We start from the raw sequence: 23,173 nt of genomic DNA, 5'->3' as shown, positions 1-23,173 counted from the left end.
TGTAACTGTACACCAGAGCCATAAACTTTAATAGTTTGGGGACGCAGAGAGGCAAGATATGCCAGGATAACCTCCTGGCTTATTAAATCAACTACAATTTTCACATCTGAACCACAGGAAATAATTTCATACTGTGAAATGCCAAGCTCTGTCAAGAAGCAGTGAGAAGGGGCTGCTCCAAAAATTGAAATGAGTAAGAAGGTGAAGACAACACTGAGGCAGGCAAGGTAGTGATCTCTTCAGTGGGGCTTGGTCCCACAGTACACGAATGAAAGCAGAGCAGGTCTGCTGACAATAACTAGGATCAGTCAAGAGTCCAGATCTCTGGACTGGTTCAAAGTGAGGAGACACATCTGAGGTCAAGCCAGGAAGCCTGCTCTGCAAATCAGGGTCTGGATCACTGAGGTGCCAAGGCAGGCAGAATGCAGGCAGAGACCAGGGGCGAGGGTCTGAGTTTAAATGCAGCACCCATGCAAAGCAGGGAGGCACCAGCAAGGTTTCTCCCAGCTCTTCCTCACACAGCTCTGTCCCTATGGCCGGACACAAGGTCACATGCCTGCACTCTGAGCACAGGCAGCCAAACCCACAGAAGCAGGGAGAAGAGGCTGCAGGGCCTGCTGGTACGCCCACCACCATGACAAGCTGGGCAAAATGGAGACTAATATGAAGCTGTCAGCTCTAGCACTTGTTGAAGTGAGAAATGCTGGGCTGAAAGAAGGATGTCAGTCAAATCGGGTAACAGTTTATCTGGGGACAAATGTCACTTAGTATCTTTGTGATCTTTGCACAAAAATGAGTGGGTTTTGTTTGTTTGTTTGTTTGGTTTTTTCTTTAAATGAGTTTTGCTGATAGATTAAGATTGGGCATGACCATAAATGTATGCAATTTTTGTTCTTGATTACTGAAGTAACAGAAAATTAGAAGGTACCAATCCTAAATAATACAAGATCCAGGGTCATGCACATAAAGACTAACAATAACCACTTCTTATGAGAATTAACAATATAGAATCTAGCCAGGTGAAACTCCTGAGTGAACATTACAAAGCATTGTTGAGTGACAAGAAAGAGCTATGAAATCAGCTAGTGCCTAGGGTACATAAGACCTAGGATCAGATAAAATATTTCTAGTGAAGATGTGAAAATTAATACTGTTGTACTGTTACATCCCACCTATGATATCATAGGGAATTATGATCACCCATGTTCAAGAAAAATGAATTCAGACTTAAACAGAGCAGAAGCCTCTGGGGAATGGAGAACTTCACTCAAATATAGATATTAGAAAGCCTTGATTTGTTTAACCTAATAAAATGAAGGCTGAAAGACATGAGACAGTTTTAAGTATATCAGGGATGTTAATAGATGGTATTGTCACAAAAGTAAATGGGTGTAAGTGAGATATAGATGAGTATAGGCTGGAAAACTGGAAGATCACCAGGGAGCTAATCATGTCCATGTACTCTGCTCTAATGAGACCGCACCTTGAGTACTGTGTTCAGTTTTGGGCCCCTCACTACATGAAGGATATTGAGGCCCTGGAGCATGTCCAGAGAAGGGCTACAAAGCTGATGAAGGGCCTGGAACACAAATCTTATGAGGAGCGGCTGAGGGAACTGGGGTTGTTTAGTCTGGAGAAGAGAAGGCACAGGGGAGACCTTATTGCTCGCTACAACTACCTGAAAGAAAGTGGTAGGGAGGTGCCTCTTCTTGCAGATAACTAGTGATTGGACTAGAGGGAATGGCCTCAAGATGTGCCAGGGGAGGTTTAGGCTGGAAATTAGGAGAAATTTCTTCTCAGAAAGAGTAGTCAGGCATTGACACAGGTTGGTCAGGGAGATGATGGAGTCACCATCCCTGGGGGTGTTTAAGGAAAGGTTGGGCGTGGTGCTTAGGGACAAGGTTTAGTGGGTGACATTAGTAGGGTCATGGTTGGACCAGGTGATCTTGGAGGTCTTTTCCAACCTTAATGACTCTATGATTCTAAGATAGTTTCTAATTATTACATGTGGAAACCGTCTTCTGTCAGGAGAGCAAGAGGAGAAAATTTAATTGATTTGAAGGTAGAGCTCTGCAGATTTATGAAAGTAGTTTCATGACAAATTTGCCCGCAAAAGACAGATGAATGGATTTGATGACTTGTGCAACCCTGTCCTATATTCCTAAAAGGACTGTAATCAGAGGGTAAAGCAAATGAATATGAAAAAGAAGTGTAAAGATAGAGAGAAGAAGCATATACAGCACTTAGGAGGAGCTGAAATGTATGACTCGCAACAATAAAATATTTAACCAATTTTAAGGGCAAGGTGAGAGATGGTCAGTGGTTGAGCCAAAAGTCAGGAGGAACCAGAGATATCCCCATGCCAGGGTTCTGCTCATCCAAAACAGGTACTAGGGAAGGGGCTGGCAAAAGACAAGTGTCAGGGCTGAAAAACTGAGATCATAGAATCACAGAATCATAGAATATCCCGAGTTGGAAGGGACCCATAAGGATCATTAAGTCCGACTCCTGGCACTGCACTGGTCTACCAAAAAGTTTAGACCATGTGACTAAGTGCATGGTCCAATTGCTTTTTAAATTCAGAGAGGGTTGGTGCAGTGACTACTTCACTGGGGAGCCTGTTCCAGTGTGCAACCACCCTCTCAGTGAAGAACCTCTTCCTGATGTCCAGCCTAAACTTCCCCCGCCCCAGCTTAACACCATTCCCATGGGTCCCATCACTGGTGTTTACAGAGAATAGGTCACCTGCCTCTCCATTCCCCCTCGCGAGGATGTTGTAGACTGCAATAAGGTCCCCCCTCAGCCTCCTCTTCTCCAGGCTGAATAGGCCCAGTGACCACAGCCACTCCTCATATGTCTTCCCCTCTAGGCCCTTCACCATCTTTGTTGCCCTCCTCTGGACACTCTCCAACAGTTTAACATCCTTCTTGTACTGTGGTGCCCAGAACTGCACACAGTACTCAAGGTGAGGCACCAGCGCAGAGTAGAGCGGGACAATGACCTTCCTCAACCAACTAGCAACGCTGTGCTTGATGCACCCCAGGATACAGTTGGCCCTCTTGGCTGCCAGGGCACGCTGCTGGCTCATATTCAACTTGCTGTCAATTACAACCCCCAGGTTCCTCTCTGCATGGCTGCTCCCCAGCGTCTTGTTGCCCAGTCTGTACGTATTGCCAGGGTTGCCATGTCCCAGGTGCAGGACCTGGCACTTGCTCTTGTTAAACTTCATGCAGTTGGTGATTGCCCAGCTCTCCAATCTGTCCAGGTCTCTCTGCAAGGCCTTTCCACCCTCATTCGAGTCCTCAACTCCTCCAAGTTTGGTGTCGTCGACAAATTTGCTCAGAACATCTTCTAGTTCTAAATCATTTATAAAATGTATCTAGTCCAAATCATTTATAAAAACACTGAAGGGGACTGGCCGTAAAATGGAGCCATGAGGGACCCCACTAGTGACCATCCGCCAGCCAGATGTGGCTCCATTTACCACAACCCTTTGATCCCTGCCTGTCAGCCAATTGCTCACCCATCGTATGATATTTTTGTTAAGTTGTATGCTGGACATTTTGTCCAGTAGGATCCTATGGGAAACCATGTCAAAAGCCTTGCTGAAGTCCAAAAAGATCACATCAGCTGGTTTGCCTTGATCAACTAGGCAGGTGATCTTGTCATAAAAGGAAATCAAATTTGTTAGGCAGGACTTACCCCTCATGAACCCATGTTGGCTGGGACCAATTACAGCATTGTCCCCCAGGTGCACTTCAATAACTTCAAGAATCATCTTCTCCATAATTTTACCAGGCACTGGTAAAAGACGTGAGACTGACAGGCCTGTAATTGCTAGGGTCTTCTTTCTTACCCTTCTTGAAAATTGGCACAACATTTGCCAGCTTCCAGTCTACTGGGACCTCTCCAGATTCCCAAGACCATTGAAAAATAATTGAGAGAGGTCCTGCGATGACATCAGCCAGCTCTTTAAGCACCCTGGGATGAATCCCATCTGGACCCATGGACTTGTATGGATCCAGGCAGAGCAGCAAATCCCACACACGTTCAGGGTTGGTTGGGAGTTTGTCATCCCCACCATCATGGTCCTCCAGCTCAGGGCACCCTGGGTCCCAAAGCCCATCATGAGTGTTGAAGACAGAGGCAAAGAAGGAATTAAATGTCTCTGCCTTGCCTATGTCATTGTCTGTGAGGAGACCTTCCCCATCAAGTATCAGACCTGTGTTTACTTTGGTCCTTTTTTGGTTCACATATCTAAAAAAACTTTTTTATTGTCTCCCACAGACATGGCCAGCTTCAACTCTAATTGGGCTTTGGCCACACGAGTTTTTGCCCTACAAACACAAACAGCATCCCTGTATTCCTTCCTCATTGCCTGACCCTCCTTCCAGCAGCTGTACACTTTCTTGTTTCACCTAAACTCCAGTAGAAGATCCCTGGTCAGCCAGACCGGCCTTCTGCCCCACCTGCCTGACTTCCGATATTTTGGAATTGCTTGATCTTGTGCTTTTAGGAGGCAGTGCTTAAAGACTGACCAGCACTGATGGACGCCAATGCCTTAAAAAGCAATTTCCCAGGGGACCTTGCTGACTAGTTCCCTGAGCAACCTGAAGTCTGCTTTCCCCATATCCAGCGCTGAAGTTTTGGTGGCAGTTTTCCTTGTGTCACCATAAATTCTAAACTCAACCACTTCATGGTCACTATGACCAAGACGGCTGCCAATTGCCCCTTCTCCCACAAGACCCTCTCTGTTCTCCAGCAACAGATCTAGGAGTGCACCTTTCCTAGTTGGCTCCCTTAGCACCTGCACCAAGAAGTTATCATCTAATATAGGTGCTTTATGAACCTCCTGGACTTGCTCGTGTCAGCCGTGTGGTGATCCCAGTTGATGTCTGGCAAGTTGAAATCTGCCATAAGGACAAGGATAGTTGATCTCGGGGCATCTCGTAGCTCTGCAAAGAATAATTCATTGGCGTTGTTGTCCTGGCCAGGTGGTCTGTAATAGACTCCCACTACGACATTCCCTTTATTTGTTCATCCCTTAATCCTTACCCAGAGGCTCTCAACTTTGCCATGGCCAACTTGAAGTTCCACACAGTACAGCCCATGCTTCACATACGTGCATATAGGAGATACGAGACCAAGAATCAAGATCAAAATAGGGAATCATATTCAAGATCAAAGGTGACATAAGGAGGAAAAAGGAGGAATCCAACACTGATGGAAAAGCATTCTCCTGAGACTTTGTTGCTAGGGTCATTGAGTATTGTCAGTTTACAGGCTAATATTCTCTACTGGGTCTGGCTGGGATAGAGTCACCTTTCTCTGCAGCAGCCCATACAGTGCTGTGCTCTGCATTTGTAGCTAGAATAGCACTGGTATCACACCAGTGTTTTGTACTGCTGAGCAATACTGACACAGTGTCAGGACTCCCTCCAAACCCCCCAAGAGCCAGCAGGCTGGGGGTGGACAAGAGCTGGGGAGTGGGCATCACCAGCGCAGCTGGCCTAAACCAACCAAGGGGGTATTCTGTGCCATGTGCAATGGCTCAGCAATAAAACGGAGGAAAGGGGAAGGAGAGGAGGGCTCTCATTATGAAGATGTCTGTCCTCCCAAACAACAGCTATGCATATTGAGACCCTACTTCCTGGGATGTGGCCAAACATTGCTCATTGATGGGAAGTAGAGAGTATTTTTTCCTCTCTCTCCGTGCTTCAGTGCAGCCTTTGTTTACTTTCCTTCTTCCTTATCCCTTTAATTAAATTACCCTTATCTCAATCCTTGAGCCTTTTTTTTATTCTTTCCAGCATACTTTCTTCCCCCCACTTCTTCTGTGGAGAGGGAGTGACAAAGTGGTCGTGGTGGAGTTCAGCTGCCCAGCAAGGTAAAATCACCACATATGCTAACAGGTCCAAAATAGCTGCAGGTCAGGAAGTAATCCTGTAAAATCAAAAGGGAGAAAGCAAAAATAATTGAAAGAACAGGGAGAGAATAAGGTAGACCTAGACCTAAGTATTAAAGGGAGGGTAAATATGGCAATTTGACATGAAAGGATATGAAGAGAAGGATGACAGTTGTAGTGACTACATCCACAAGAGACAAGAGTAGAGTTGTTAAGTTTGATGATCTACCAATGGCATCAGAATGGAGCTCATTTATATTTCAGTTCTGTCATATTTCAAACCCTCTATTTTGCCTTGCTCACCATCCCTGTAATTACTCAGACTATGAATATAATGTACCTAACCCACCTACTGCCATTATTTTTGATGAGTTTTACAAAGCTAAATGCTTATCTACTAACACTTTGTAGTTATTGGCATGAGGAACAGATAGGAGTCATGGTCTTGCCTGATACTAGATTCTATGTGCCATTTGTAAGAGCCACTCATTTCTTGTCTTGATTTCTAATAACTTCCTTTTAAGCCATTGCCATTTCTGCCTCTGCCACTATTTTAAGTAGCATTTGTTTTAATTTTTGTCCTATGAGAAAGAAGCAATTTGGAGAACAATGGCAGTGATCTTATGTTAGCTTATGTTTAGCTAGAAATGTGAAGCAGAAAGCAAATAGGGTTGCTCAGCCCATAATTAACTTTTATTGCCTAAGCCTTTATATACTCTCCATAAATAAGATACCTATTGCAAAACATTTTGCAGCTCTATTCTCGGGAAATCAGACAGCTACCAAAAAAAAAAAAAAAAAAAAAAGACTGATTTTAATAGCTACTCATTACAAAAAGAAAAGAAATGCTAGAACTTACTCTAATTTCTCAGTTTTGGAATGCATTTAAAAATAGTCCCTATCATTCATTTATTTGGGAGGTCTGTTGCATGTGAGAAACTGCCAAAATTGTTAGAAATGATTAATAAAGAGTTAATATCTACTAATTTTGCCCTGAAGTATAACTTTGCTTCTCATCAAACAGAGATGAGGTTTGTTTGGCTGAATCATCAGTGTGGGTTTTATATTTTCCTGCCAGTCATTAATGAATTGTAAAAAAATAAAAATCAAATAATAATAATAAAACAGAAGATTAAACCAATTCTGTAGAACTATACTGACTTGCCATCCAAAAAAATGAAAATTACCACAAAACGTGTAGACAGAGAGAGAAACAGATGGATGATATCTGACAAATAAAATTTCCAGATAGTGCCCCATCTGTTTCCTTCTACACATTTCAGCTATAAGCTTTTTAGCGTTATAGGGTTGCTTAGGTGATATTCCACTTCGCAGTGACATCACACTCAAAGACCAGCAAAAGCAAGCTGATGCACTAATCTAAGAGCAAGGATCGGTTCATTAGACTATTAGCAATTTATATCCTCAGAAATATAGGCATTAAAATTCTCTCTTTTTTAATTGAAAGATCTTATCTACAGGAATTTGTTTGATGAACACTTTGATTTGCTTTTGAAATAGTTCTCCAGAAATAACAACACTAGTACAATTAGATTAAAAAAAAAATAAAATGTACACCAGACATATAGATAGTAAAACTGATTTATTTATAAGTACATCAGTGGCATTAGATCGTTGTAAGATGTGATGAGTTCCTGATGATCTCTTGTAGATTTGAAGGCTGTGTTTCTTTTGCTGCAAAAATCTGAATTTCCAGCTGCTCTGCTTAAGTTTTGTGTGTTCTTCACTTCCTGATACATTGCTAAACAAAGCTTAATTTTCATCTCCCAGAATCTCAATGACTTCCTTTATGAAAGAAAAATATGTTATTGTGGTGGTTTTACTGGGGTTGGCAGCCGAGCTCCACCACAACTTACCTTCTCTTCAAAGAGGAAGGGGGAGAAAATACGGCACAGAGGGCTCAAGGTTTAAGATGAGAATGGTTTAATTAAAGGGAAAGAGAATGGGGAGAAAAAGAAACAATAAGTCCACGTGGAAGCACAGAGAGGAAAAAAAATAAATTAGTCTCTACTTTCCATCAACGATTGATGTTTGGCCATGTCCTGGGAAGTAGGGCCTCAAAATGTGTAGAGGTTGTTCAGGAGGAACAGCCCCCTACCCCACAAGAGCCCCCCTTTTTATTGCTGAGTGTGACATCAGGTGTTATGGAATATCCCTTTGATTGGTTTAGGACAGCTGCCCTGGTGATGTCCCCTCCCCATCACTTGCCCACCCCCAGCCTGCTGGCTTTTGGGGGCTTGGAAGGAGGTGACTCCATCCCAGACAGACCCAACACAGTTATGAATATTGCTACATTTTACAAAACAAAGTTCATGAACTAAGCCCTATGTTCATGGAATGATAACCATACAGACTATCCAAGAGGCAACACACTCCTCCCAGTGACTTCAAGGAATCAGAGCAGGTGCTAATCTAGCAAAGCTAGATTAATCTAGACAAATTTCTTTCATCACCTGAGTATTCATGTGGACAACTGAAATGATTATGAAGTAGTAAAATCAATGAGAACAATTACATTGTTAAACTTACAAAATGATTATATCTTACTGAGCAGGCGGTATTGCAGTTTGATATGGTAAGGAAAAATCTTCAGCATTTGTCTGGATCAAAACTTTTGAACTCTATCATACTGGAGTAAAAACCATGGAAATCTAGAAACTTATCATAGAATCACAGAATGACTTGGGTTGAAAGGGACCTTAAAGACCATCTTGTTCCAACCATAAGCAGGGACTCCACCCACTAGATCAAGTTGCTCAGGGCCTCATCTAACCCAGTCTTGAACAACTTCAGAGATAGGGCATCCACAACCCCTCTTAGCAACTTGTTCCAGTGCCTCACCACCATCTAAGTAAACAATTTCCTCCTAACCTCTAATCAAACTCTCACTTCTTTTAGTTTAAAATCATTCCCCCTTGTCCTGTCATTATCTGACTGAACAAAGAGTCACTCTCCATCTTCTTTTATAAGACCCCTTCAAGTACTGAAAGGTTGCAATGAGGTCACTCTAGAGTCTTCTCTTTAGGCTGAACAGCCCCAGCTCTCTCAGCCTTTCTTTGTAGGAGGGGTACTCCAGCCCATGATCATTTTCATGCCCCTTCTCTGGAACCGTTTTAACAGGTCCACATCCTTCCTGTGTTGGGGGCTCCACACCTGGATGCGGTACTACAAGTGGGGCCTCACAAGGGCATAGTAGAGGGGGACAATCCCCTCCCTCAACCTCCTGGACACTCCTCTTGATGCAGCCCAGGATGCAGTTGGCCTTCTGGGCTGCAAGTGTGCACTGCCAATTCATGTCAGCCATCTTACAGAGTACCTCGCGTGGATCAACTGCAGCGAGGGCTCCTGGCAGGGAGGTGGACGGAGCCAACCCCTAAGCCTGCATCCCAATAACACGGCGCAGAGCCGTTTGGTCAGAGCTGCAGCCCCAGTCCACCCCCTGAGCAGGCAGGAGCTGCGCTTGTGCCACCATGGGCACTGACGTGGTGCTGGTGGAGCCAGGGCTGACAGCAGCCAACCAAACCATGATGGTATAAAGGCAGTCCCCAGGGAGCGCCGTGAACAGGACACACAATAAGACACTTGGCAAAATAGGACACTTGGCAGTTAGAGCAGGCAGCCCCCTCCTAATTCCCTGCAAGGGGTAGTAGCTGATCCAGCTGCTCACCTGCAGGACAGAGGGCTTGACCACCCATGAGAGGAAAGGGGCTGGACCCTCGTGTCTCTTCAAAGCAGAAGGAGGCGTCTGCCCCCAACAGCCACGGTACCGCCAACCCCCATGGTGTCCCTGGGTAGTGGATTTGAGGCTCTTGGGCAGGAAAAGGATGAGGGTCTGATCAGTAGTTAGAACCCAGGCCCTAAGAAGCATGTCAAGGTCAAGGGAAGTACCAAGCATAGTCCCCCCATTCTGGGGCCAGATGGGGTGCTGCATCCAAACCAGTGCCACGAAAAAAAGGGCAGAGAGTCTTAATGATCAGGGACTCCATGCTGGGGGGCAGCAAGGCTCCTGTTTTCTGCCCCGATAACCTTTCCAGAGAGGTGTGTTGTCTTCCTGGAGCGTGTGTCAGAGACGTTAGGAAGGCTCTGCCACAGCTCATGAAACCAGAGGACTATTATTCTCTTATCAACATTCAGAATCTGAAACAACAAAAATGAGTAATATAACAAAGGACTTTGCATCCCTAAGAAGAATGTTGAAGGGATTGAGGGTGCAGGTAGTGTTCTCTGTCCTCCCGATGGGTGACTGGGGCCCAGAATGAAGGAGAACAGGACTAAATGACTGGCTGAAGGGGTAGTATCTAGACCAGGAGTTTGGGTATTTTGATCTTGGGAAGGCCTTTGAGAAGCTGCTGTGGGCTGCTGTGGGCTGTTGTGGGCTGCTGACGGACTCCAAGAAGACTTCCCTTCAGGAAGGCAAGAAGGAGGATCCGGGAAACTACAGGCCAGTCAGTCTCACCTCTGTCCCTGAAAAGGTGTTGGAACAGCTTGTTCTGCATGCCATCTCCAAGCAATGGGAAGAGAAGAACGTTATAAGGAGTAGTCAGCATGGATTCACCAAGGTGAAATTGTGCTTGACCAACTTCATTGCCTTCTATGATGGCATCACCAGCTTGGTAGATGTGGGAAGAGCAGTGGATGCCATCTACCTTGACTTTAGCAAGGCTTTCAGTACTGTCTACCATGACATCCTGCTAGCAAAGCTGAGAAAATGTGGTATATATGAGTGAACAGTAAGGTGGGTTAAGAACTGGATGACTTGCCGAGCTCAGAAGGTGGTGATCGGCGGCACAGAGTCCAGCTGGAGACCTGTGACTAGTGATGTTCCTCAGGGATCGGTGCTGGGTCCGGTCTTGTTCAACATCTTAGTTGACAACCTTGATGAGGGAATAGTGTCCACCCTCAGCAAGTACGCTGATATTACAAAGCTGGGAGGAGTGGCTGACACGCCATAAGGCTGTGCTGCCGTTCAGCGAGACCTGGACTGGCTGGAAAGATGGGCAGGAAGAAACCAAATGAGGTTTAACAAGAGCAAGTGTAGAGTCCTGCACCTGGGAAGGAACAACCACATGTATCAGTACAGACTGGGAGACAACCTGCTGGAGAGGAGCTCTGTGGACCTGGGAGTCCTGGTGGATGACAGGTTGGCCATGAGCCAGCAATGTGCTGTGGTGGCCAAGAAGGCCAATGGGATCCTGGCATGCATTAAAAGAAGTATGGTCAGCAGGTCAAGGAAGGTGATCCTCCCCTTCTACTCTGCCCTGGTCAGACCTCTCCTGGAGTAGTGTCCAATTCTGTACAAAAAAGACAGGGATTTCCTGGAAAGAGTCCAGCAGAGGGCCATAAAGATGATACAAGGCCTGGAGCATCGCCTCTGTGAGGAAAGGCTGAGAGACCTCGGTCTGATCAGCCTTGAGAAAAGAAGACTGAGAGGGGATCTTATTAATGTTCATAAATATCTTAAGTGTGGGAGACAGAGGGATTTGGCCAACCTCTTTTCAGTGGTTTGTGGGGACAGGACAAGGGGCAATGGTCAAAAAATGGAGCACAGAAAGTTCCGCACTGATACGTGAAAGAACTTCTTCATGGTGAGGATGATGGAGCACTGGAACAGTCTGCCCAGGGAGGTTGTGAAGTCTCCTCTGGAGATATTCAAGGCCTGTCTGGATGCCTACCTGAGCAACCTGCTCTAGGGAACCTGCTTTGGCAGGGAGGTTGAACCCGATGATCTCTTGAGGTCTCTTCTAACCCCTATAATTTTGTGATTCTGTGATTTTCCACCAGAATCCCCAAGTCCTTCTCTGCAGAGCTGCTCTAATGAGTTCTTCTGCCAGTCTGTAGTCATGTCCAGGATTGCCCTGATCCAGGTGCAGCACCTTGCAATTTGGCTTGTCAGACCTTATTAGGTTCACGTGGGCCCAGTTCTCAAGCTTATTCAGGTCCCTTTGGATGGCATTCCTTCCTTCTATTGTACCACCTGCATCATTCAACTTGGTTATCACCAGACATATATAAATGGAAGAATTCTGAATGCAATGCTCTCTTCCAGAGAATAGCATAGAATTTTCTCTTCCATGGAAGAGCAAATGCTTTTGTGTATGTCTACAATGATGTCTGTCAAAGGGTCAATTTCTATACTAATAGCATATAGTTTTCATTTTAGCGATCTTAAAATGCAAAATTAAGGGATGTTTCTCTAATGTATATGCAGATCCTCAACGAAAAGTTGTGACCATCCATAAATTATTTATTTTTGAAGATTGTCATGTGATTAAAATAAGATTTTAAATGGGGAGGTTAAATGAGCAACTTTAGTTTAAATAAGTATTTGATTACCCAATCTTTATTAATAGGTACACTCTATCACTATTGGCTGGAAAGTGATTTTAGTCAAATAAAACTAGTCTGTGACATGATCTCTAAATACGTTCATTATTGGTATGCACACCCATCTGTTTTTCTGCAGAACTACACACAGTACAGAAGCATACACTGCTTGTTCTAGATATCCAAGATAATACCAGTTCTGCACAGAACCAATAAAACATATGATGAAACAAGCATATGGAAAATAATTCTGCCAGTGAAACAGTTGATCTTGTTCTATCTTTACCAGCAAGAAACTGAATGTCTTGCACATCATCTCTTGTCAAGCTTTAGCTTGATAGCTTGGCTAAGATAAACAAGATACATTCCTAGGTTTGTTTTATATGAGGCTGGTGACTGGATGTTCAGAAGAACAGAAGGCTCTTCATTCTGTTTCTTCTAATCAGTCCAAGGTTGTAAACTTCCAGAACATACTACAAAATCTATTTCTTCATGAAAGAACTGTGAAAAAAAAAAAAAAAAAAAAAAAAAAAAAAAAAAAAGAGAAGAAATGTGTTTTGAGCTTACTCTAGAAAACAGAGCTCTGTATATTTCATATCAGGCTTTGTTTTTTCTTTATTTTTTTTTTTTTAAAATTTTTGTTTATTCTCTTTTCAAGTTTTTGTCCCAAAGATGTTGAGGTAGCATTATTTGATTTCTTTGCCATGGACAATTAATTTATGGACAGCTCGTTTGCTCATGCATTTGTTTCAATTTTTGGCACTTTTTTTTTTTGTTGTTGTTTATAAATACTGAGGAATGGCTTCGCACATCAGAGCAACAAAATAAAATTCTGCAACATATGCAACTATATGCACTAGACAAATGCACGTAATGTTGACTTCTCTTTTCTTGCATTTGTTTACGTTTGGGATATATTTCACTTTAGTAGAACTTTTCACAGTTTCTCACTGCATACCTGAAGACATATGAACTAGATGAATGGACCATTAGATAGGCTGAGAATTTACTGCAGACTCAAAAGGCCATAATCAATGACATTAATCAATACAAGTGGCCATAATCAATACAAACAGTGTCTGGTAGCAAAATAACAAAGAGGTTTGGACTGGGCCTCATAATGTTTAATTCATTCATCAAAGCAGATTTGCAGATGACACTAAACTAGGTGAGGGGTCTGGCACAACAGCTGGTAGAGCTTCACTTCAGTGGAACCTGGAGATACTCAAGGACTAACAAAAGCTGAACAAAGCCATGGCTGACTGAATCTAGTGTTGGCAAAAGAAATGCATCTGGTAGAAGTTTGGACTAATAGACCTCTGAGCATCTCATCCAACCAACATTTCTGTCTGTGATTTCTATCACATCTGTATGGCATGCCAGTTCAGTATATTAGGTGGGGGTTGGGCTTTCCTCCCAAGCACCAAACAAGACCAGGGGAAATGGCCTCAGGTTGCATTGGGGAATTTTAGGTTGGATATTAGGAGAAATTTCTTTACTGAAAAAGCTGTGTGGCATTGTAATAGGCTGCCCAAGGATGTGGTTGAGTTACCATTCCTGGAGGCCTTCAAGAAATGTGTAGATTCAGAACTTAGTAGCATGGTTTAGTAGTAGACTTTAGTAGTAGGTTAAATGTTGGACTAGATGATCTTAGAGGTCTGTTTCAACCTGAATTATTCTATGATTCTATGCTTCTTGTTGTTGAAAAAGATGATTCTTTCCTTTATAAATTGTGAATGATGTTGTAAGAAAATAGTAATATTCATATAAATTGAAATGTAGAAGAAAATACTTTTCCTTGGTAGATTCCAGTTAATGTATTACAAACCATTCACATTATAACTAGTTCTAAAACTTGTATTTTACATCTTTTAATCCAGTTACTGCTTTTATAAAATACTTGTTTTTACAAATGGGTAAAGAGGTATGTGATATAAACTGTTTTCTGTGTTTGGAATATTAGACAATAAAATCTTAAAACACATATCAAACGAATATTAAAACCATGCATTATGCTTTAATAACACTAAATATACATATAACAATAAAAGAACAGTATTAAATGTGTACATATAAATATATTTCTAACAGTTGCTGTATATGGCTTTAATTTTCTGATGCTATATATACACAAACACTTGCTGTATGTTAGATGCTACTTTTATTGAAAGTACTATTCAGAATCTCAGAATGACTGAGGTTGGAAGGGACCTCTGAAAGATCATCTAGTCCAAATCTCCTGCTGAATAGGATCACCTAGAGCACATTGCGTAGGATGGCATCCAGGTGGGTCTTGAATATCTCCAGAGAGGGAGACTCCACAACCTCTCTGGGCAACATGTGACAGTACTCTGTCACCCTTACAGTAAATAAGTGCCTCCTCATATTCAGCTGGAACCTCCTGTGCTTTAGTTTATGCCCAGAAAAGGAGGCTCAGGGGTGACCTTATTGCTCTCTGTAGGTACATTAAAGGAGGCTGTAGCAGGGTGGGAATTGGTCTATTCTCCCACGTGCCTGGTAACAGGATGAGGGGGATCAGGCTAAAGTTGCACCAGAGGAGGTTTAGGTTGGATATTAGGAAGAACTTCTTTACTGAGAGGATTGCTAGGCATTGGAATGCGCTGCTCCATTCCAATGGGGAGGTCTTTAAAAGACGTTTAGATGTAGAGCTTAGTGATATGGTTTAGTGAAGGACTGGTTAGTGTTAGGTCAGAGGTTGGACTAGGTGATCTTGGAGATCTCTTCCAACCTAGACGATTCTGTGATTCTGTGATCTTCTCGCTGGGCACAACTGAAAAGAGTCTGAAAGCATTTTCCAAATGATTCTTTGAACTTTGACAGGCTTGGTGCCATGACCACTGCCCTGGGGAACCTGTCCCAGTGCCTGACCACCCTCTGGTGGCCTGACACCAGCTCAGGCTGGGCCAACACCCAGCCTGACCCTCCCTTGTCCCAGCTCCATGACGTTCCCTCAGGTTCTGTTGCTGTCCCAGAGAGCAGAGCTCAGCGCCTGCCCCTCTGATCCACTCATGAGGGAGCTGCAGGCTGCCATGAGGCTTCCCCTCGGCCTGCTCTGCTCTGGGCTCAACAAAACAAGCGACCTCAGCTGCTCCTCATACATCTTGCACTCCAGACCCTTCACCATCTTCATAGCACTCCTTTGGACACTCTGTAATAGCTTTATTTCCTTCTTATATTGTGGCATCCAAAACTGCACACAGTACTCAAAGTACACACCAGCGCGGAGCAGAGCAGGACAATCCCTTCCCTCCACCAGCTATCAGCGCTGTGCCTGATACACCCCAGGGTACAGTTGGCCCTCCTGCCTGCCAGGGCACACTGCTGCCTCATGTTCAACTTGCTGTCAGCCAAAACCCACACCTTCTGTTCTGTAGGGATGATTATAAAGATTAATTTGTTGTTTATGAAATCACTTACAGTCTCCTGGTTCAGATGATTAAATATAAATAATAAAAAAATACACTAGAAAAGATACTAAATTCTATATCAAATCTACAAAAGAAGATTAATGATTCATTAATGTTATGATAGAGTATTGAAATAATACTTAGTGTGACTTGTTTTGCAAAGTATACATATACACAGAATGCACCAACACTCTCCAGTCAGTTCAGCTTTCTAATTTCATGGTTAACACGAAATGGGTTCACACTCCAAAATGGATGAAATCATTTAATTACCTTGTCAGCTGGGAACTGCAAGAACTACATGCATCCTCCCCCATGCTGAGAAGGCTGCCTGGATTCAGGACCAGCTCTGATACGGTGAAGGCCTTGAGGAGAGCTATGAGAATCCTCTTTGGGAGCCTTTCCCCACTTCACTTGGGAGCAGGATGTAAGCTCAGGCTCTCTCTCACCTGTTTCTGTTCCTGAGCCACGATGCAGGTATGCTTGTGCATACATACCTCCCTGACACTGACCTGCAAGCCTGATTTTCTGGCCTGGTCTCAGACCTGTCTTGGAACTACAGACTTGTTTGGCAATTACTAGACTGTGTGACTACTGTCCCCAGACCTGTTCTGCTCTCCTCATTCAGGTGCTCTTTTCAGAGAGGCCACTGCCCTCTCTGCCTTGGTGTTGTCCTCAGCATTAAGCTTGCTTTGTGGGGCATCTTGCCTCATGCTGCTCCCTGACACCGATAAGATAGTGTTCATAAGGATTCGAAGTCTGCATACTGTAGGAAAGTGACCTGAATTAGCTCAGCCCATTACTGTTCTCCAAGGAATGGTAACATCAGTGGAAGCTTTGTGTCCCCTTGTTAAGGATTAGGAGTAGGTCACAACCCTTTCCTATGGATACAAGGACCATATTGTTGAGGTGCAAGGGATGATGAAACAGTCCTTGAATCATAGTGCTCTCCTGGTGTTATGTCCTGTTGGAATGGATGTGAATCCCTGCCACAAAAGACTTGAATCATGAACAACGTAGATACCAATCCGTTTACATCACTCGGCATAGTGTTTTCCAGCACGGAAAAGGCCTTCAGAGTAAAGCAGAGTATAGCTTTAATGAGAGACAATCTTTAGCTTGGAGGCCTTATCAATGAGGATGGATAAACTAACCAAGAGGTGGGAAAAGGGTAAAAAATCCTGACCTTTGGCAAAGTGAATTTTGAACAGTTCATTAGAAGGTTCAAAATATTTTTCCTTTAAAAGTCCACTTCCTAGAGGTAACTGATTTCCTGTAAACAACAGCTTCATTTTAAAACATTTATTTATTTATTTATTTATTTTTTAATAGTCATATTGATTGCAGAAGAAATCATGAAAATTTGACCTAGGTGCATCCAAAAGAATCAAAAAGCTAGTGAATAAAATAACTCACCTTAAAAAATCTTTCTATTCTTATGAATTCTGAATTTGATTGTGAATGCTGGCTGCTTATTATTGCCAATACAAAGCTGAGCCTTTTTTCAATCAAAATGTATTTGGGGTAGAATTTGGGGACTGGGACTGGATTTGAGGGAGCAAGAAAAAAAAACACCCTTCAAGCAGACAAATGGTCCTATTGATTTTTTTTTCACCCCACACATGCACAAAAATTGAGCAGGTTCAGAGATTTGCTGAGAAGACATTCAGCCTAGCTTCTTTCTCCCTTGTGCAGTAACCATGATAGCCCCTCCCAGCTCACACAGCACCATCACTACACTCTGACCCAAGGCTATATGGCCATGGCACGTCAGAGCTCCTGTGGAGTGCAGGCAGCCTGCTGTCTTGGAGTGTGTGGCAGACTGCATTCAGAACCTTGACAAGAACTGAGAAAAGCCTTCCTTTCCCTATGACCTAGGTATAGACTAACTGTGCGTCAGTACAATTAACTAGTTTCATAGTTTTCTTTAGTGTGGTTTGACATTGGGGTTTTTGGTCGGCTTTGTGTGCCGGGCTGTTACTGTACTGAACAAAGGTGCTTGATCTGTACAGAAGCATCACAGCAGTAACCATAGAGGATTTGCAAAGGATACCAAAAAAACTTTTTTTGATTAACTGACTCTGTTGCTATCAATGAAAGAAGTAAGAAATCTATGAAAAAATGCATGTGGATGTCTACTCGCAGATATAATGGAATTACAAAATAAGATAATGGTATGGTACCTGAAATCACCAGGCCTTCTTCATTTTATAATGCAGTAGCCTGAATGGTTGATAACACAGATGAAACAAATCAAAGAGAAATTAGCATTGTCAAAAAATACAGAAAATTCAGCTTTGTTTTATCACTGTAATACATGTGAACTTGATTCTGAGAACATAATTCTCTTAGTAGGATCAGCGTGAGCAACACTGAAAGTTATAATCTGTATGAATAAATCAATGTGTTTTTTCTTTTTTTCCTTACCTCGTAAAAGAAAAAGAAAAATTGTGGTTTAGAAAATACACATATGAAAGTTTAAGCATCTGAGTAGCAAGCAATGATTACTTTGGCAGGATGTGTAGGCATTTATATCTGAAAAGCAAATGGAATTTAATTATTTTGACAAACTGCTGTAGTTTTCAAGATTCATTGCACATGAAGAAAAATTAATATGCTTAACAAGTGATCATTCCTGTTCCAGCCTAGTAGTTCAAAACATTCAGGTGTTATTTTTTTTGCTTCTAGTTAGCCTATTAAGCATGGAATTATATCATTTTCTATATATCACTTGAGCAATAGTGCTTTACTTTGGAAATGTGTTGCAGTTCTGGTCTAAGCAAAAACTGCTCCATCTCCTCTTCTACCAGGTACTAGACTTCTTTTAACTTCAAGCGTGTTTTCAAGGACTATGTGTTCCCTCATGTTTTGTATGCATTTCAACTCAGTTTCTGTAATGGTGAGCCACTAACTCACATTAACGTGTGGTGCGTCCTATTGTAGCTACTCCCTGATAATTTTCATCAGAAGGCTGTTTTATTTTATAATTAGGGAGTTTTACTTAAACATCTGCAACAGAAGGATCCATACCTACATTTACAATGTTTTCTAGATCTATTCCAATGACTGTCCTGAGAAGAATATCTGGGGGACTCACAACTTCATTCACATTCATACTTTAAATTTCTGGGGCATCGCTGAATATCATAACCTGCTGTGACTTCACAGCCCTGGCTGAAAGGAACTCCAACACTACTGTTTACTGATAGCACCATTTCATCTTCCAGATTCTCAGCTGATCAACAGTAAGTTACAAATTTCAATATACCCTACTCCATCTTTCAGGAATTAACACTAGGTCTGGTTATTTCTGGTCCCTAAAATGAAACCTAAGACAACATGATCATGTTTAATGGGGAAACATGCCCAGCTGTTCCAGGCTTTAAGCAGATATACATTCCTTCCAATATCCATGGAAAAGAATCTAGCATAACTAACTGAAAGAAGAGATGGCTGTTCAGTATACTTTGTGCTCTCACAGTCACACCACACCAGCACTAGACACATCAGACATGTTTATGATGCCCAGGATTTTTGGAATGCCAAGCAAACATATTTCTCAGCCTACTGTACTGATATTCATTACATAGCAAGTTTTACTTTTGTTGTTAGCATTGGTACTTATTTGGTACAATTTGCCATTGCTGAATGTTTAAAATGTTATTGCCCACCAAAGCTGATTGTGATGTGGGTTTGATGATGTGAACTTTTCAATGTATGGAAGGTAAATGAATCTTTCTCACTCACATAGTTCCAGTAAGAATAAGCATTTCTAAGACTTTTGCTCATGTGATACTTGTGGATCTGGTTCCATGAGTAAAATTTATCTGTAACATCATCACTCCACTTTCCCTAACTGACTCTATATAAGTCCAACTATTTTCCTTTTTTTCCATCTTTTCCATCTCTCCTGCCATCATTTACCCCTCTTCCTGAAGCCACTAGATTTCTTTCATTCTCCTTATAACAGGCAGCAGGTTAACTCAGCTGGCTAGATTAAGGAAAGAAAACTTGTTCTACCCTATGTGAACTCTGCTTTTCTCTTACTTGTAAAGTAAGTTTCCCAGCACAATGGAACATACACTTCACTTAGCCATGCTCTGGTCGGATTTCCTGCACTTGAGGATGATTTTGGGCAAAGCAGGACCACTTCCAAGTCCTCATCACATTCATATATAGCATCCTGCTGTTGTGCATTCTCAGAGAAGCCCAGGTCCTGTTGAAGAAAGAATGTCATTCTTTTCAGTGCCTAACATAAGGCATAGTGGGTGGCTGCCCATGCATTCAGCAAGTCCAAAAATATGTCTGTGGGATATTTCCCCCACATTTCCATTTTTCCCCTCTCTCCCTGCCTTCCCTGAACCTGAAACCTAGATTCAGGACATACTATACCACCTTTTATTTTTTAATCTTATTCTCTGAGATCTCTAATTCCAGTCTAACAAACTGCTACAACATGAAGAGGTTTCCATCACTCAGCAGAAATCCATAGAAGACTTGCTTCATGTTTTGGGGTTTACAAGAGGAGACATAGAGATGGGTTCTGAGACAACTGTGCCTGAAGAACAGGCTTATGTCCTTTTTCTTTCTCCAAGTAATATGTTTCATTTTATAGAACTTCAGTTGCTGGTGTTAGACTCCCTTCATCTACTAAAACTTGTCTCCTGGGAACCAGTTCTTTTCCATATCAGTCTAATCATGTAATTAGGAAGAAGAAACAGCAACACAAGATGCAGTAGTAACACCTCACTGTCTGTTTTAGAGGCCCACTGATGCCTGTTTGAAATCCCAGTTTCATTTGTCCTTGAACAAGTACCGGCAAAACAACAATGCTGTAAAGATTTCCATCTGTCAAATGACAGCCTGGCTTTAGTACTGAACTACCTCTGGTGACTGAAGGCACAGATTGACATGAGGAACTCAGTTTCTTGCCCATCTACATTTTCTTTTGGGTACTTTCTGGGATGACCTGACAGTTTCTTACACAGTGTGCCAAGAGATAAATGTGATGAGTGGAAAGATGATCTTCTCAACTGCTTAACAGAGAAAGGGGAGAGTTGAAGAAATACAGGCTTCCAAAGCAGAAGACAGCTCCACTGAGGACTGTAAAACAACATCTGAAAAATCACCTGTGTCTAAACAGGTGTTTCATCTCTCTATGCAGGACAATAATAGGTGTCTACAAGCTTGGACCATGCTCGTAGCCTTGTTTTTTCAGCAATAATACGCACCGAGGTGCATTTTCCCTCAGACAAGAACCCCTGTGTTAGCCTGCATAGAGGCAATTCATACATATTCCTTAAGGAAAGAAAATAATATTATCTTATTTTGTGAAATAAAAAAAATCAATAGGACAATAATAAACAATTACAAAACAGTTTTATATATAAGAATATTAATTTGTCACTGACTTCCATATTGTTTCCATATACTGAATGAACTAAGCACTGCATTGCTTTAGAAGCACTACTGTAAAGGGAATATTCAGCCTTCCTGAAAATAGATTTCTAGACCTTTTGCTGGCAATGATAGAGTTTAGAATATGATTAAGTGCTGTGACTGAATCACTAGTGCTAATGGAACATGCAGCTGAACTTTACCTCTGTGTCAAGATACAATGAACCTGAGGATCATTTTGTGTAAAGTTAGAAATAGCTCTGGAGACATCTTATTTCTAACCTCTAGCCCTCTTTGGAAGAAGGCCTTTAGACAGGTCTGTTCATTATAAGTATTATAGGTGAACAGGACTTGTTGAGAGATAAATAGAGCAGAACACACAAAAATTTTTGGAGAGGGAAAAAATATTTGCTTTACAAATCCACTTCAGAAAGCTCAGTTTGACTCTGAAGCAAACAGACATTATATGACCTATACCAACACAACTGTTTCTAGTAAAAGTAAATGTTTTCCTGGCTCCTGTTGACAGAAAGAGAGTTGAGTTAGTCACATTGTATTTTCAGCATTTATCACTTGCTCCTTTCAATATCTTATTGTGAAAATCTATGATACAGGTAATAGGGTAGTGCACATACACTATTCTGTGGCTCTATTAAGTCAACCACAATTTAGTTTAACATTTCATTATAGCTTTTCTGCAGATGCTGAGAAAACCTTTTTATTAGAAATTAATAGTGAGAAATCTTTTTGTATTACACATCTGAGAAATTGAGTTTACCTGTCAGACCAAAAAATAAAATAAAATAAAATAAAATGATACCAGCATGTTATTTTTTCCTGTTCCTCTTGTTTGAATGGAATATTGTCTGAAGCCCTACAATGCTTTTCAACCCCTTTTTCCTTTTGGTTACAGCTAACAATCTCCAGTTGGAAAAGTGATGATGCTAATATTAAATGGTTTCCTAGAGCAGCAGATGCTCATCAGTTCTTAATTTTCCTTGGGATTTCGGAGCTGTTCTTAGTATGCAGTGCTACTTCTTCAGCTTTGCTCTGTCAGGAAACATTTTGTGAGAGACATGCAACTAACACACAAATTCAGTCCCGTTATGACTATGATAATCACAGTAGGAATTCTTGCTAGAATAAGTTTAGGAACTCAGGAGCTCAGCAACAACATCCCATAAAGAGGAAGTCTACAGGGGGTGGAAGCAAGGACAGGTAACCTGGGAAGAACGAAGAGACATTGTCCAAGAAGATATCAAGATATGAAAGATAAAGCCCAGATAGAATTGAACCTGGCCAAGGACATCCAGGACAATAAGAAGGGCTTCTACCGGTGATGAAAGGGACACCAGGGAAAATGTGGGCCTTCTCCTGAAGGGAAAAAAAAAAAAAGAAAAAAAAAAAAAAGAGAGAGATCTGGTTATCCAGGACAGTGAAAAGGCCAAGGTACTGAATGCCTTCTTTGCCTCAACCTCTATCAGCAAGACTGGACTTCAGTAATCCAAGTTTCCAGGGGTCAGGCTGAATGGATGGAGCAAGGACCTTTTGTGGAAGAGAATCAGGTCAGGGAACACTTGAGCAAACTGGACATTCACAAGTCCATGGGCTCCGACACGATGCACCCATGAGTACTGAGAGAGCTGGCAGATATCATTGTGAGGCCACTCTATAATCTTTGCTCAATCATGGCAACTGGGAGAAGCACCTTAAGACTAGAGGAAGGCAAATGTGGCACTTACCTTCAATAACAGCAAAAAGAAGGAGCTGGGGAACTACAGGCCTGTCAGCCTCAACTCAGTCCCTGGGAAGATGAGGGAGCAGCTAATTCTGGAAATGATTTCCAGGCACATGAAAGAGGAGAAAGTCATCAGGAGTAGTCAGAAATGATTCACCAAGGGGAAGTCATGCCTGGCAAGTTTCTATAATGCAATCACCAACCTGATGGATGAGGGGGAAGCAGTGGATATTGTCTTCCTGGATTTTGGTAAGGCCTTTGTCCCCTCTAAGGTTCTCACAGAGAACTGTTGAACAGCTGGACCCAGAGGGTACTGATCAGTAGAGAAAAACCTACTTGCAGGCCTGTAATAAATGGAGT

General features: G+C 42.3%; 1 long non-coding RNA gene across 1 annotated transcript in view; it reads left to right on the top strand.

Annotated features, from left to right (window-relative positions):
• The first annotated feature begins 671 nt into the window (after positions 1-671).
• LOC311435102 overlaps positions 672-23,173 on the top strand; it is a 33,268-nt gene continuing 10,766 nt past the window's right edge. The window contains exon 1 of the long non-coding RNA XR_014691941.1: positions 672-735. This is a non-coding gene — a long non-coding RNA (uncharacterized lncRNA). The remainder of the gene's footprint in view (positions 736-23,173) is intronic.

Source organism: Aythya ferina, assembly GCF_964211825.1.
Source record: "Aythya ferina genome assembly, chromosome: 3".
Lineage (NCBI taxonomy): Eukaryota > Metazoa > Chordata > Aves > Anseriformes > Anatidae > Aythya > Aythya ferina.
This window is presented reverse-complemented; position numbering and strand designations above follow the sequence as displayed.